Consider the following 13,311-nt stretch of genomic DNA (forward strand, 5'->3'; position numbering starts at 1 on the left):
CAGAAGGTCCTGCATCTTTACAAGGATGTGAAGTAACAAGGAGCATCAGAAATAGAGCACTTATTTCCAAATCATCTTCTGAGCATTAAGCTCTATGATTTCCTAAGATGTACTTCAGCATTTCCCCAAGGGAAAGCAAGATGAAAAGGTAGGATTCCAGACGTCTCTCTCTCTCTCTCTGTCTCTCTCTCTCTCTGTCTCTCTCTCTCTCTGTCTCTCTCTCTCTCTGTCTCTCTCTCTCTCTCTCACACACACACACACACACATTCTTACTTCAATTTAACAGCTCTTCCTCTACTTAAGCGTGTTGTTTTCCTTCTTAGAATGTATTTGAAGAAATGGTTCCTTCACCAAAAAAATACAATTTTGAAAATCACTCACCTTAGGGTGCTAAAAATAAAATTAACAAATTTTTAAGTAATTTAAAGTGGTATTACTGCTTTCTAGAAAGCCAAGAATAAGATACTGAAGATTTTCTTGCGAGAATGTTTAGGGTAAAAAAAACTCAAAACACTAGAGATGCTAAGAAAGATGCAAAACAATGAGAAGCATGACTCCTAACTTCACGAGGAGCTGCAAAAAGACAAAGCAGGTAACTCAGCAGGGTGATCACTTGTTTAGGGGAACTCCAGATTTCTGAAAGAGTAAGTGGCAGGAGAATTTACCAACCACATCTCTCTACACATATTCTACAGATCAAGTTTCATCCCACAGGGAGTTTAGTCACTGCAACTTCAAGCTGCATCCATTCTCTTAGTGGCCACTCAGCAAGCCAGTTCTCATACCCATGGTAGAGAACTTCTTCCAAGTCTAGAAATGAAGAGGTCATCCAGAAGAAGTGGCACTTCAACCAAGAAGAATTAAGGTGAAGGCAGTTGAGGGAGTTTTGGAAGGTGTATGAGACCTATATCCAATGCAAGTATAATTTTTTAGAAACTTTGAGTTGTAACAGTGAAAAGTTTTACTTGAATAAATACGATCAGCAGAAAACTTAGACTCACATCACAGAGATGGAAGTTTTCGAATAAATACAGGTAAAGCAAAAAGCATAATGAAAGACAGACCTATAAGAATATTACACTAAAAGTTTGGTTTGTCTGAAGTACACAATGTATTATTTTTAGTTATACCTTCTTTTTATTAGACAGTATCTAGGAAAAAGATAAACACTGAATCTGCATTATGAATTTGTAAGTTACATATAATGTTAGCACAAAGGCATTACCTTACCAAAAGGTAAACCTGTCTGAGTTTACCTAAATATCTCATTGAAAAGAGAATAATTTTTATATTTATTTATTTATTTCTTTTTGAGACGGAGTCTCGCTCTGTCGTCCAGGCTGGAGTGCAGTGGCCGGATCTCAGCTCACTGCAAGCTCCGCCTCCCGGGTTCAGGCCATTCTCCTGCCTCAGCCTCCCTAGTAGCTGGAACTACAGGCTCCTGCAACCACACCTGGCTAAGTTTTTGTATTTTTAGTAGAGACGGGTTTCACCGTGTTAGCCAGGACGGGAAAAGAGAATAATTTTTGATATTGAAACAAGATTCAACAATATAGCAAGCACCGCACCAATGGAGGAACTCATATTCCTTATCATTATTTTTAAAGCACTAAGTGATATGTGTTAGTTTACACAGAAATAAAGCTACTGCTGTATACTCTCAATCATAATGGCTATTAGTGGTTTAAAGACAGGTCAACCTGAATTCAATTCGTGATTCTTTCATTTTGAGTGTACTAGTTACATCCTGAAATATGGTAATTTTCTTTTGTTTTGTTTCATTTTAATCAGTAAAATGGTGATAAGAATATCTCAAGCATAGGTTGTAGCGATTAAATTAATAATGTATAGTACTGTTCTATCATGGTGCTTAACAAATGATAGATGTTATTACTTGATGTTACTTAATATTCTCATCCTTATTTTTATAACTACTTACATACTTAAGTTAAATATTTAGTATTCTGTGTACAGTTAGTTCCTAGTAGAAGTTATATTCTTCTCAACTAATAACTTATACTGTTCTTGTGAAATGAAGAGAAATAAAAAGTAAGTCACTGGGTATTGTTAAGGAGGAATTTCTGAACTGGGTGGACCCTAGCAACATTAAAGTCACAATCCTTGTGCTCCTGGTATGGGTTGATCAGTTACTAACATTTGACATAGACTAGAGACTAGAAAGTGAACAAAGTTTCTTCATGCCTTCCAGAGTTTCTTTTCACTTGCATCAGTTATCGTGATTGTTACAAGGTTATGTCAAGAGGGTAGACCAGTTATTGTTACTTCCCTTTAATAGAGAACTGAGACTCAAACTGTGACTTGAATAATATTTACAACTACCTTTTGACCAACTCCTCTTTCAAAACTGCTGTTTAGAGCTCAAAGTATACTACCCGTTATCACAAGACTCAAATGCATGAATATATTACATGTAAATATATAATATAATTAGCATATTTGGAATTATTGAGGAGTTGCTATTCTAGACAGAGAAAAAAAGGTAGCATTTCATTAAAGTGTTGGTGTTAGAGAACCAGAATTACAATGTCATTAAGTATTACATAATAGGCCTATTTTGACTGGCCATTTTGTGGGCTAGATGATATAGGGAAGTAATCTAAAGTAAAATTTTACTGTAAATAAACTCTTCAGTAATCCAGGAAAGTGTTTTATGAACTGGTGCTCTAAATGTAGTAAACTTAATTCTGGTGTAATGACCTGTCTGGTTCCTTGTTCCTAAATCCATCAAATGAAGTTCTACCTGCAGGCCCAGACAGCTCTGGCCCAGGTTTGGGATTCAATCCCGTCTCCTAATCAAGGGAATAAAAAACAAAATAAAAGAGCAGATTCAATAATACAATCATTTACCTGAATTATATTTTTGTTCCTATGTGGCTCTGAACTAATGCTGCACTTAAATTACTATGTTCTGAAGTTTACTATCAACTCATCTCAATTAAATCATTAAAGTAAAAGACAAATTTTCTATTGTGTTCTAATACCCATTCCTAAATTCCAAGAGTTTCCGCTTAGAGTTTTATGGGTCCTTCCCCCGAGATCTGGTTACCAAAACTTTCGTCTATAATTTAGATATAAATTTTAGTAAGATTGCTAAATGTTATTCCATTGCTATTTCAATCTACCAATCTGCTAGCATGCTAATTCTTCTTATTGACTATTGCACTTCTTTGATTTTAGTGGTCTAATGGAACTATTAGATTATTTTCTATCATAGTTACCTGATACTATATAATATTTTAAAATTTTGTTGTATTCTCTTTTTATATACTTTAATTGACAAAGTATGAAAGCTATATTTTCTGGGCAAATGTAAACCTAACAAAAATAAAGTTGAGAGCTGATTCTGTGACCATATCAGAAGTATATTGTTGCATAGATAAATGGGAGGAGGCTTTAAGACCACCTGGGAACATAGAAGATATGCTTATCAAAGGTGTGCATAATCCAAATTTAGAAGATATAGTAGTTATTTTCAATAATTACATTACATTTAAGAATAATCTTAATAGATAATCATGATGGGGATGACTAAAGCGTTCTTGAGATAAATCTATGGCTTAAGTAGTTTATAAAGAGAAAACAAAAGTATAGTTATCTCATTACTAGAATGTTTAAACAGATAGTTATTTGGCAGGAATATAGTAGAAAGCACTCTTTCATTGATTTCTGGATGACCTCTTACAGGCCCTCCACCAGTCTAATCTATCAGTTTGTAATTCACAGGGGTCTCATACTAGGCTAATGTTGACCAGTATTGTAGTCAGTAGCCCAGTGAGACTATAACATGTATTGTCTCATCATCCCATCTCTTTTTTATAACAATTATTTTTATTTATCTGCATTCATAAGATCAAATACTCTATCTGGAGGACAGTAAACTCACCTGCTATTTCAAATGGAAAATATCACATACTGTTCCTGGCAAACCAATTGAATTTACTTTGAATAGAAGACAGGACACACATGATCATGACAATAAGAAGACTGTTATGATAATATGCACTTAAACATTTTTAGTTTTTCACACCTAGTTGGTCCTGCATCGATGTTAGGTGTTCTTTTTTCTTTTTTGAGATGGAGTCTTGCTCTGTCGCCCAGGCTGGAGTGCAGTGGCTGGATCTCAGCTCACTGCAAGCTCTGCCTCCCGGGTTTACACCATTCTCCTGCCTCAGCCTCCCGAGTAGCTGGGACTACAGGCGCCCACCACCTCGCCTGGCTAGATTTTTGTATTTTTTAGAAGAGACGGGGTTTCATCGTGCTAGCCAGGATGGTCTTGATCAGGTGTTCTTTAAACCGTCATATTCTTACTTGAATTTACATTCTTAGTCATTTTATTTCTAGCAAGATAGATAAATGCAATTGTTACTGGTTGGAAGTCTTGAATGTGGACAACGTACATTTAAGATGATGTTCTATATGAAACATTGAAAAATAAAATCCAAAAAGAACAAATTAAATAATATGAACTTATTGAATTAGTGATATATAGCGTGGTGAGAAAATGCAATAAATATCCTCAAAGATTAAATGCCACCTGCTGTGATTCTCTTGGCTGAAGACCCACTGGATAGCCATTGATCTCTTCCATGTGGTGTAAAAGAAATTCTAACCAAGGGCCATTTCCCCAGTGTCTATACAGCTTTTCCAATAAAGTTTTGTCTTTATAGCCACAGAGAGATAATGTATTTCCATTGGGAAGTGAATGTATAAGAATATAAATCACCTGGGAATCTTTGATTTTTCTCTCAATTCACTACAGCCATCTTCACTTTTGCCACTTTCTGAAGCCTGGGTTCTCCTAGGAATTTCAACTAACTTTTTCCAGTGGAAGGTGGATATATTGTAATGTAAGTAATCTTCCCAACTAGCTTTTTGGAAGAGATAAGAAGGTACAAGAAAAATTCTTAGCAAAAATCGCTATTTTTATCAAGCGGTCAATATTTTTCACTTCTACCTTTTACCATGGTGAAAATGCAAGCTTTCACTTATCCTCTTATGCACACTCATCATTTGATGGCCAGTACTTCTTCCCTCTGATTTTATTTCCCCACCACTCTGCTCTAAAACTTGTATATAGCTTCAGGATTTAAATTAACTATTTCCCCTCTTCCTTTGCCTTCACTAAGACTCAGTTTTCCTTCAGAGTGCAATTAGCCCTGTTACCTTCTGGAGTGGAAATGGCTCAGCCTCCCACTCTAATGTATTACAGACCAGGGAGAAATACTGGTACCAATGGCATTAAATCAACACCATTGTTTTCTTTATTGAAAGAGAACCCCTTTATTCAGTTTCATGAAGTATAGCACTAATCAATTTGAAAACTTCTTTTACTATCATATTATTGAGGTATTTCTGCTCCATAGCTTAGCTATATCTGAGTTTTTGTCTCACAACCAGGAAGAATTAGGTGAGTGGACACTGAAGAGTGAGTGGAGTAGAATTTATTAAGTGAAAGGAAAGCTCTCAGCAAAGAGGTGACACAGAGGCTGTTTGCCCTACCTGAGGTTGGGAATGTCCCCCATGTGGCTGGGTCCAAGCCTTTTTATGGACTCAAAATGGGAAGTATGTGCTGATTGGTTTGTGAGTATGCAAAATGGTTAAAGTTAAGACACCACTAAAAGGTGAACACAACAGTGTAGAAAACCAATTAGGAAAGGGTGGGGATCAATCAGAGGAAAGTACACCAAACAGGAAGACAAGTTCTTAGTCTGGTCCATGGATTTAACTTGTAGGTTGGCTTTGAGGCTTTAAACAGTCTTTGGCTTGGAGGTGGGGTTTCACTGAGAACCTACCCCTATCTACCTAGATATTTGGCTGCCTCCTGCTGCTCTTAATATCTAATCTCCCAATTATTGTATTTTCCCTAAGTATTAGAGAAATGAGTCCCAACTTATAATCTTCTTGATATTAGTTCCTAATGTCATCAGGAAAATAGCCTAACATTCATGTGGTAAACATGTCCAACAATATAGTTCTAAAGATCTATCCAATTTCAGCACTTGCCTGAAGACTCCAATCCACAGCTTACTACATGGACATATGCTCAAACTTAGATGTGCTATGACTCTTCCGTTTTTTTCTCTTATAATCTCTAAAGTTGAAAATTGATGTACTTTTTCCAGCTGACTTTTCAAATCATATTGCAGCTGAATGCTGCTCCAGGAAATAATAATGGCTTATAAACTAGTGACAGCTCAAATCATGGTATCTAAGCTACCTTATCCATCAGTACTCCCAAGGTAATCAAACATTTTCTGAGATCTTAGCTGGCTTTTTCTTTCCAAAATACTTATCCCAAACCTTTGAACTCCTAATCTCTTTATTCATCTGCTTAATTCCCTCTCTTAACATGGCCTGGCATACATTATGGAAAATATTGATATCTTTAGGAGTAAAAAGTATGCAATTTTCTAAAGATAGAGACCATAGAAATGGAGTCCCACCAGAAATCAAGGAACACTTACCTGAGGAAATGATGGCTTATGCAGAATGCTTTGGAAGAATGTGGTAGATGGTTAAACATGACTTGAATATAATTCAAATCCGACAGGAGATGTGGGCAGAAGGATAGGTTGGAAGCAAATAGCACATTTTAACTTGATGTTTTCACCATACATGCCTTTCACAAAGATAAATATTATCCTTTTGAACTTCCAGCTATCCATAGGAGTAAGTTTATACAAATCCACAGAAGACTGGATGAATAGCATGAACATTTTAGTAGCAGGAAACATTGGGAGATGTCAGAACAAAAATGATCAGTTTAAAGAGACAGAAGAAAAGGAGGTAATTCATCAGTTATATTATTTGAGGCCATTTCAGAGTAGTTATTCATTTAAAAGGTCAGTTTGTAGATTTGCTTTTCAAATGGAACAAATTAAGAAAATGATAGGCTGAGAGGCATTTACACACTGAACGTTAGCACAGGGTTCCTGCCAGCAGGGCACTGATGATCCTTTGAATAGAATGGGATTAGGAAGTGATTTTTCAACTGTTAAATGGTATCAGAGCAGATAAACATATAAGATTGTGTGGTTTGGAACAAAGCATCATGAATAGCTTTTTAAATAATTAATAATTTCTCCTTTTGTTAGTGTTCCATTACCAAGGCCTGCACTACTGTTTAGTAATTCCTTTTAATAAGGCTTCTCAAAGCTGCTTTTAAGTTATATTCCATTTGAAATCAAAATAATGGACTACATAAAAGAATTAGAAATGACTGTATTAAAATCACGTGTTTAAGTACAACTGTTTTGTTCCTTTCTTGCTTTCAAAGTATATTCTTCCTGTTAAGAAATAAAACTGACAGAAAAGCAATAAATTAACCAGTTTATTTAATACACAATAGCTAACAAAATTAACTTGCAACAGTGCAATCCAAAAATAGTTTAACCAAGTAAGAAAGTACAGAATGCTGTGCAATATGATATGTGATAAGAAAGAAGAGTGATTAAGCCATGTTGCTGTTATACAGTATGTTAGAAGCTGATAAAGAGAGGTTTATTTAACTGAATACATTTTTAACTAAAATGACACTAGCCAGATTTGCAATAGGACGTCTTGTCTTACGTTCTCTAGTAATGATTTTTGTTTTGTTTCATTTTGTTTTGTTTTGTTTGAAATGGAGTCTCGCTGTGATACACAGGCTGGAGTGCAATGGCACAATCTCAGCTCACTGCAACCTCCGCTTCCCAGGCTCAAGCAATTCTCCTGCCTCAGCCTCCCAAGTAGCTGAGACTACAAGCGTGTGCCACCACACCTGGCTAACTGTTGTATTTTTAGTAGAGACAGGGTTTCACCACATTGGCCAGGCTGGTATCAAACTCCTGACGTGAAGTGATCTGCTCACCTCGCTCACCTCGGCCTCTTAAAGTGCTGGGATTACAAGTGTGAGCCATTGCACCTGGCCTCTATCAATGACAATAAATATCTAATGTCTAGTGTTTTTATTTTTCAGATGGTTTAGTAGACACTTGTTAATTTGTCTTCCTGGCATTCATGCATTTTCCTCATGGTAAGTGTATCCCAATTTTCCTTGAGAAACCAGACCTCATCAACTATTAGCCTGTGAGGTCTAGATGGCATTGATTCCAGGAATGATCACAAAATATAAGGATGGTTTATTAGAACATATCATTCTTTCAGCCATAGTGATTGGATCAAAGATGGACAGAAGATAATGTCATGTGATTCAGAACCAATAACATTCAGTTCATGGACTGACATGGTATGAAGAGCCAGATCCATTCATACCTGAAGAAAATGTCAGCCAAACACTACTTTGATGAAGCCATTTTGAGCTGAGTTGCTGTCTTTTATAAAAGGAAGTGACTGAACTGAAACAAATGGTTTCATGAAGAAATTCCTAAATTACTATGGTGTTTCAAACCCTTATACTCTTAAAGTGGCACGGGTCCATCCCTACTCACCTCTTTCCCTCATAACACTCTTTTCTGGTTCTGATCCTATAAAAGAGATAATGGTCACTTGCTTTTTATAATTTTGCTTTGTGAAGTTGAATGAAATTTACAAATAAAAGGATAATATCTCCATCAAATGTTACTGATTCTAAAACTAATCACTCGATGCAATTAATCAGTGCTTATTCTAATGTTTTTGTACCTCCTCCTCCCACACCAAGTCTGCTTACATTGTTTACTTACCAACATGGATCAAAATACAACCAAAGCTTTCAAAAACAATTACAACGGATGAATGTCAAATTATACCATAAAGTTTATCTAGTCATTCGTAAGGTTACATTAAATAAATAATAGAAAATCTTATCTTTGCTAGTGATTAAACTGAAAAAAGAAATAGTCAATGGATGATATACAGAATCAAATAACTTACAGAATCAAATCCCAGGTAATGTTCTTACTATAGGCAAATAAATTAAACAAAGGAATAAACAAACAAAGCTGTAATATCTGTAAAACATTTGAGGGTAGAGTTCAATATAATTGACCTAAATAAAGTAATTAATTTCACCCTAATGACATGTCTAAACTGGAGCTTAAATATTAGCTCATTACTTTGAGTAATGACAAAGAGAAAAGAAAAATATAGGGTCCACAATGAAACTGACTTTCAACTACTTGAGCAATATCTAGTGTAATTTTAAACCCTTTTCATACCCTTAAAAAAGTAGAAATTGACCCCTCCTTGGAATAATGCTTGGTCTTCAGACAAATCTTGATTTTTCTACAAGATATAAAATGGCAAAAAGAAATGTCGTAAAAAAGACTACTCAGCCTGTACTTCATCTTTTTTCAGTTAGAGAAAGAAACTCATACTCTATATCCATTAAAACACACTTCATAGACAGGAATCTGCTAAATCCTTAACAACTGAACTTTTTAAGAATCAGATCTGAAGTTCTCCTCTTGTAATGCTCTACATATCCTTTCCTTCAATTTTGTTATCACCATCATCATAACATCATTAGTGATAGAATTTAATTTTATAATACTCATTAATATTAATATGTCCTATTCAATATGATATCCTCAATATTCAATTTAATTGAATGATACCATAAACCCAACATAGTGTTTAGTACTATGCATATTTAAAATAAATATTAGCTGCTATTATTGCTATTTTTCTTACTTTTTTGGTCTTTTTTGAATAGTATACTAAAGTAAGATATAATGTAATATATATGATTTAGTAAAAATTGAAATAGGCATTGAATATAAGACTGGGGTTCTGACTCACTTGTACGTGAATTCTGGCTGTAACTTTGGATAAATTAACATATTTTTTTAGTCTTATTTCCCTCAACTTAAAATGGAAAAATCGATATTAGTATTTATTTAGTACAATGACATTATTCACCTAAAAATTTAGCAAAGTGTTTTGTCTTAGTAAGCATTAATGACAATTAAAATAACAATAATATACTTTAGGCTATTTTATTTTAATGAATGTAAATGTTTTGACAGACATTGACTTTAGACCTCTCACTTCTTAAGGGTTACGTTTTTAACTTATAAAATTTAATCGTTATCTTTTTGACATAGAATCTAAAATCTTCAATCTCTTTTTTAATCAAAGAATCAAAGGAAGGTCTACTTTCTATATAAAAATAGAAATATAATGTAGACTATATTATCATTTCTTCACATATACAAAGTTATTTGTACCGAACAAATACTCTCCATAGTATCAGAATGCATTACAATTATTGATACTATTATATTATATTATTATTGATGTTAATTCTATTAAAACACTAGGTGAAAACTCATTGGGGAGTGAAAGGAAATACTTGATATGCTATGCATCTAAATGCTATACTGTGTATTAAAATGAACCCTGCAGTACTCTATTTGAGGTTAGGGTGACAGGAAACGACCTAAACTCATGCATTATTTTTGACTGTAGAGCTACCGGAAGATTTTTCTCTTAGTATGTTCTAATTCATATGAGCTATTAACAATTGAATGTGTGACTGACATTGTTTTCATATTTTTCTACAAAATGTTTGCATGTGTTGTTATCATCCCCTTCTTGCACATGGTAGTTTTAGAACATGAAACATGTAACTGTTACTTGGCTACCTAATCTTCATTGGATTTCAATGTCTTTGAAGAGAGGGAACAATACTATATCTTACCATATTTATTTGTCCTAAACACTTTTATGATTTGTAATACCAGTTTTAGGAATATATAATTTATATGGCATGATATCTAACTGTGCAATTGAGTGGTTTTTAGTAGTACATATTCATGCTGGGAAAGGTGGTCATGTGGCCTGAAGAAACTTGCATACTTGCACAGGAACATGCATCATGCCTGGAATATTTCTTTAGTGGAGATAAGAAGCCCTCACAACATGTGGGTATATCACCTTGTTTGGCAATATCATTTCCTCTTCCAGGTTTGATGTGTACTTCTTTGTTCTTTTCAAGTGTGTGTGTCGTATGATACCTGGCCAACCCCACTGCTATATCTGTTTCCAATAGGAATAAAATGGGGTCCTTCACCTGCTGTACAAGAAGGGCTATGTGCAAACGATCTTCCTACGATGGCCATCAGGTGACGCCCGATGGCCATTGGAGACCAATGCTCACTGCTGAAGCTGATTTTTCTCTGTCTCATCTTTATGTGGGCAGAGTGCTATTCTTTCCAGTTCTTCTGTGAACCGTGTCTTTTTTGGTAGCCCCAACTTCTACCAGCAAACTGCACAAGGGGTTGACATCCTGGAACTGCTGCTCCTGTCGACTGGCATTGTTTTGATCTTTGCTATCCCCCATGCAGTAAGATTTCTTTTCTGGAGAGTCATTTTATTGGTGTCATTTTATTGACAAATCACAATATTATGTAACTATTCCTACTATCTAATTGTGTAATATTGTCATCATCTCCAAAAGAAACCCCATGTTCCTTAGCAGTCACTCTCTACTGCTTTCTCCCCACAGCTCCTGGCAACTACTAATCTACTTTCTGTATCTATAGATTTGCCTATACTGCTTGCATCATATAATTGGAATAACACAATGTGTGTTTTTTACGACTTCTGTAACTTAGCATGTTTTCAAGGTTCATGCATGTTGTAGCATATATTAATACTTCATTTCCTTTTATGGCCAAATAATGTTGCATTTCATGGATATACCATATTGGATTTATCCATTTATCATTGGATGAACTTTTGGGTTGTTTCTACTTTGTGTCAATTATAAATAATGCTTATATAAACATTCATGTACAAGTTTTTGTGTTGACATAAGTTTTCATTTTTCATGGGTATATTCCTAGGATTGGAATTGTTGGATCATGTAATATTCTATGTCTACCATTTTGAGGAACTGCCAGACTTGTTTTCAGAGAAGCTACATCAACTTAGGAGAGTTCCACAATCAACCAGTATATAAGAATTCCAATTTCTCTGCGTTTTCACCAATGCTAATTATTGTCTATCTTTTTTATTGTAGCCATCTTGGTGTTTGTGAAGTGGGACCTTGTTTTGGTTTTGATTTCCATTTCCTTTATAGCTAATACTGGTGAACAACTTTTCATGTGCTTATTGACCATTTGTATATATTCTTTGGAGAAATGACTATTCAAAATCCTTTGTCCATTTTTAAGTTGGGCTATTTGTCTTTTAATGTTCAGTTGTAGAAGTTCTTTATTCTGGATACAAGTCTCATCAGATATTTGTTTAGCAAGTATTTTCTCCACATTTGTGGATGACCCTAAGCATCTGGCAAGATGCACATTTCAGATCCCCAATATTTTTTGTTGAATTGATAGTCAATACATTCCCTTTTCAGTAATGAATTCACAACCTGGTGTAAACTCCGTGACTCCTGTAATGGTTAATTTTAGTTGTCAGTGTGACAGGGCCATGGAGTGCCCAAACATTTGATCAAACAATTTCTTCTGCATGTCTGTAAGGGTGATTCTGGATGTATTTGAATCAGCAGACTGAGTAAAGTGGATTTCCCTTCCTAATGTGGACAGACCTCATCCAATTACTTGAAGACCTGTGTAGAACAAAAAGGAAGAGTAAGATGGAACTACACACGTATGACTACTAGAGCTAAGTATCCATCAGACCAGAATTTACACCATCAGCTCTCCTAGGTTTCTAGCTTGCTAAGTGCAGATCTTAGGACTTCTCAGCCTTCATAATTAGTGACTCAATTCCTTATAATAAATCTGTGTATGTATGTATGTGTCTATCTATCTATCTATCTATCTATCTATCTATCTATCTATCTATCTAATCTATCTACTTACCTAATATATACAGATAGAAATTCAGGGAACATGTGTGGGACTGGATACTAAGAGTATGCAATAATGGTGGTAGAGACATAAAATTAGATCAGGCTGAATTCATTGATATGGATTCACTAAGCAGAGATTCTGCATTTAATATTACATTTGGAGGAGTTAGAAAAGGTTTAAACAGTTTGATTGCTTGACTGCAACATGGACCAATAGGTGGCCCACAATGAATATGTTAAAAATGGTGAACATGGCTTGATTTATCATAGAGGAAAGGATTCAAAGGATTAGAGAGATTGGGATGTTAGCATGAATTTGTCATTTAAGACCTACTCACCTACCCAGGGAGGGTCCAGAAGATGTACCTATTACAAGCACTGTGAGAAATAAACTTGTGAATGGAAGCTTGGCATCCTAGAGAAGCTCTGTGATCTTCTCTGCAGGCCACATCTTACAGTGGGAACTACAGTCACTAAACTGGGGAACCTAATAGCAATGGAGTAATTGGATCCTGGGGTGACAGGGCTGAGTAACAACACTCAACCAT

Source organism: Rhinopithecus roxellana, chromosome 9 (assembly GCF_007565055.1).
Source record: "Rhinopithecus roxellana isolate Shanxi Qingling chromosome 9, ASM756505v1, whole genome shotgun sequence".
NCBI lineage: Eukaryota > Metazoa > Chordata > Mammalia > Primates > Cercopithecidae > Rhinopithecus > Rhinopithecus roxellana.